This window comes from Carlito syrichta, unplaced genomic scaffold (assembly GCF_000164805.1).
Source record: "Carlito syrichta isolate Samal-C Ts95f unplaced genomic scaffold, Tarsius_syrichta-2.0.1 Scaffold133871, whole genome shotgun sequence".
In the NCBI taxonomy this organism is placed as follows: Eukaryota; Metazoa; Chordata; class Mammalia; order Primates; family Tarsiidae; genus Carlito; species Carlito syrichta.
The window spans coordinates 1-4,509 of NW_007077967.1; the positions used below are offsets into that span (position 1 = coordinate 1).

General features: G+C 40.6%; 1 pseudogene; it reads left to right on the forward strand.

Moving 5' to 3' along the window:
- Positions 1-1,805: 1,805 nt before the first annotated feature.
- On the forward strand, positions 1,806-4,149 carry LOC103250779 (annotated as a pseudogene).
- Positions 4,150-4,509: the final 360 nt, after the last annotated feature.

A 4,509-nucleotide genomic window follows, 5' to 3' on the forward strand; every position in this document is an offset into this window, starting at 1 on the left:
TGCAGTGGCACACTCACAACTACCACAGGCTTCACGATACCGTATGGTTGGCAGTTTTAGAATGGATTAGTACTTTTTAGCTATTTAGACACATTTCAAAGTAATTTATGTATAAAATTATGGACTTTTAAGTGAAGAATTGTTGGCACAACAATGTTAAGTAATTATTCCAAAGTAATATGGTAAAACTATAATTTAATTCCGAGTGGGCTAAAGAGTTTATACATAATAACTTCAGATATTATTTATCAATTATGAAAAGTTGTATTCCTGGCTTAATAAGCATTATTTAATTATAATAAAGGTTAAATTGTATCAGTTGTTTTTAATCAGCTACTTAAAATATTACATGACTTTCCCCTGTAAAGCTCCTAATGTGGGAAAATACAGATTTTTGAAAAATTAAAATATACTAACATTTGTAATGTAAAACCAGTTTTTTAATGATTTTTTGTTTTTAATAAACTTTACTGATTTCAGAACACATTATTTGAAAAATCCTTACCTCATTAACAAGGGTAACTGCATAATCAACGTTTGTATGCCTAAACCTGAATTGTACCCTACATATTTATAATACAAAAGAGAAAGAAAAATCTTAACTATGGTGTATATTGTCACTGATTTGTTATCTATTACAAAAATTTGTTATCATTGCTTTATTACTATAAGATTAGTCTATAATGCTTCTTCCTTATACTGCCCATTTCTGGTTTTGTTGTCAAAATTACATAACTTGCCTAACTCTAGGAGTATTCTAAATTTTTTAGTACTAATATAGGCTGTATAAGATAGGGAACATTTGTTTCTTAATTGTTTGCTAAAGTTTCCATCGAAAACCTTGGAATTTAAGGTAACAAAACTTCAGTTGTTACTATTCAGATTTGCTATTTCATCTCACAGTTTTGAAAATATTTTTCTTTTTTTTTTTTTGAGTTGGATTCTCACTTTGTCACCCAGGCTGGAGTGCAGTGGCCACTCCTGGCCACCGCAGCCACGACCAGCTGGGCTCCAGTGATCCTTCCGCCTCAGACTTCCAAGTAGCTGGAACTACAGGTGTGCACTAGCACAACCAGCTGATTTTTGATTTATTGTAAAGATGAGGTCTCATCAAGTTGCCCAGGCAGTTCTCCAACCCGAAGGGTCAGGAAATCCACTCACTTCAGTCTTCCAAGGTGCGGGATTACAGGCTGAGCTACCAAGCCCGGCAAAAATATTTATCTAAAGATTAATTTTTATCTATATTTTTAAATTTACTTACATAAAATATTCACAGCATTCTCTTACTTTATTTGCTATTGCATGCTTTGCTAACTTTGTTTAGCATATTTATTACTATTACTTTATCTAGATTCCCTTTTCACTTTTCTAATTTCTTGAAAGAAATACTGCTAATAATTTGCACATTTTTTTCTTTTCTAATATGAGCTTTTTGATCTATAGATTTTCCTTTAAGAATCTCCTAAGCTGCTATGATGAGCTTTGATGTTTTATTAGATTTGTCTTAATTTAGTTCTAAATTTGTACTAATTTTATTGCATGTAATTTTTCTTTGCTGAGGTGTTATTTAAAATTATCAAAATGAGCCTCGGCCAGGGTGGTTGGTGAGCCGGGAGTTGTTGGGTGCATGAGGCTGTCTGGCCATGCCTCAGAGCAGGTTCTGCCAGCAGAAAGCCTTGGCGAGCAGGCTCGAGGGCTGGAGTCCAGAGTTGGTAGTGCCCAAAGGAGATGTGATCTGGGTGGGCAGGCTGCCCACTGACCTGCAGCTGAAGTCACAGATGCTGGCTTCTAGGCCAGGCCTGCCTCGCCCCTGGTCCAGCATGTGCCTGCTAGTGCAGAAGGTGCTGCTGGTGGCTGGCTGCACATTGGCCCTGATGCTGGCATCCAGCTGGGGCAGCAGGTCCTGGAGTGCTGCGTGGTGCTAGCATACCCTTGGAGCCCCCGGTGAGCCATGTGGCCCGAGTAGGAGGATCTGGTGATGATGCGAGTCGACTGCATGGAGTACTGTTACAGTGAGGCAATGCTGGACGCCCACTCCGAGGTGTACTGCAGTGAGAAGATGCGCATCATTCTGCATGTGTTGGACACATGCTAGGTCTGGTCCAAGTCTGGCTGCCAGAAGCTGATGCTGGACGAGGCGGGTGTGACGGACGAGGTGCTGGACCCACCATACAGGCCTTCATCCTGAGGTTATTGCCAAGCATGGCTAGTTGGCCCGTGTGCTCTGCAACAAGGACCCCTTCACACTCAAGTCCTCAGTGTACCTGTCGTGCCTGTTCCCCAACTCCAAGTTCTTGTTTGTGGTACATGACAGCTGGGCCTCCGTGCACTCCATGATCATATGCAAGGTCACCATCACTGGCTTCGACCTCAGCAACTACCACAACTGCCTCAAGTAGAACAAAACCATCGAGGTTATGTATGCACAGTGCATGGAGGTGGGCAAGGACAAGTGTCTGCCCCTGTACTACAAGCAGCTGGTGTTGCACCTGCAGCACTCCCTCAAGCTCATCCTTGATTTCCTGGGCATTGCCTGGAGTGATACTGTTTTGCACTGCAAGGACCACATTGACAAGCTTGGTGGTGTCTCTCTGTCCAACACCAGTCATCAAGCCAGGTCATCAAGCCTGTGAACTTGGAAGTGCCCTCCAAGTGGACTGGCCACATCCCTAGGGATGTGGTGCAGAACGTGGCCCAGATTGTTGGGAGCCAACATCTATAGCTACATGGCTGAGGCCTGTAAAGGCCCATCTGGAAGATCGCCTCTGACATAGGATATCAGTTATACCTATGATATTGGCGTGTGATTGGTGACCAGTGTGCATACATGGCAGTAAAACTTATAAGTGAATCTCAGTACACTTGATGGAAGGTGCATGGCGGAATTGTTTCTGTCTTTCTAAGTTTAGCTTCTTTCTAGATATTTTTTTACTTCTATTTCCTGGTAGACTGGGTAGTCCTTGTTCCCGAAAGCTGTTTCCCCTAGGGCTAAGATTAGAAACTAAATTACCATGATAGTTCTGTCCCCTGCCCCTAGCCAGGTAGAACGTTTTCTTTTGTTTCGTTAATTACCGAAACTCTGTCTGCTTCAGCCCATGGCCGCCATCTTGGAAGCCCTGCATTTCCTTGTTCAAGAGTGTGACAGCTACTATTTGATTTTTAGAGTAGACTTGTTGGGATAAAATATATACATATACACTCATAGCTGCGTAAATCTATGCTTGCTGTTTTGATTCCTTTTGCTACATTATTCAAGTGTAATAGTTACTATATGATTTATAAAAGAATTAACGATAAGGTATTAGCTTAATAGGATATAGCATTAGTATTAAAGTCCAATAACTAGATCATATGAAAATTAAAGTTTAGACATATGAAACATGAATTATAGTAAAGTTTTGTAGTTTAAGAATAAGTTTTAACTGAGTTATAAGGCATTATGTTAAATTGTAATAGGTTAATAGTATAGTGTTAAGTTGATAATATTAATTGTTAAAAATATTGGGAATCAGTGAACTTGGATTGAACCTAGAGTTAACTCAGGAAAGTTTTTTGTATTAATCAGGGTATAGAGCAAAGAGTATAATATGAATGATTCATTGAACATTATGGAAAACACTTTGAACGATTTGTATTGAAATTGTGCACCTGTGACCTTGATGTAAGCACGGCAGGCATCATGGAATTTGAATTGTTTGCTTGGAAATTGCAGATCTCGTGGTGGTCTTGTGATGCATAGTTTGTAAAGCACGAAACTTGTACGCCCCCAGTGAGTGATTATCACATTGCTGGAGGGTATAGAAAATGGTATATAAGTTGGAAAAGGTTTGAATAAAATCGGCTTCAGTCTTGGCCAGACTGTTCCCAGAAGAGCTGCCTCCGAGTAGTTTTCTTCTCTCCGTTCTGATTCACCGGTGCGGTCCTAACCCTTCCCTGGTCAGTGCAGGTCACCGACACCAGATCAACCCCATGCTGGCTTGACGCAGCTATGAGCCCTATGCAAACTCACCTAACTAAGGCAACCCTGACTCCATTGTCATCAATAACATAAACTGGGTCTTGAAATGTTACTATAAAACACCAGTCAATCTGAACGGATATTTTCAGGTGAACCAGACCAGCACCTCCTTCCACTTAGGAAACTCGTGATTTCCAGATCTCTGCAAATGGCTTTGTTGCCAAGAAGAGGAGAAACTGCATTCAAGAGGAAATTGGACCTCTAATTCAAGCATATTGCTTGCTATTAATTGCCCAAACAGAACTGCTAGTGAGGAGCCTATTTGTATATGTTTGCAAAAGTTGAATGATTGAAAACATACTGTGAAATCCTCTATCTTTGGACACTCAAAGACAGAGAGCAAAGAGTATGGTAGTAGTCCATCTTTTGAAATTTAGGTATTTTATATTTTTCCCCTCAAGAACTTTTTTTTTTTAAGAAATGGATTTGCAGGCCGGGCTCGGTGGCTCAGCCTGTAATCCCAATGCTTTGGGAGGCCGAGGTGAGTGAAT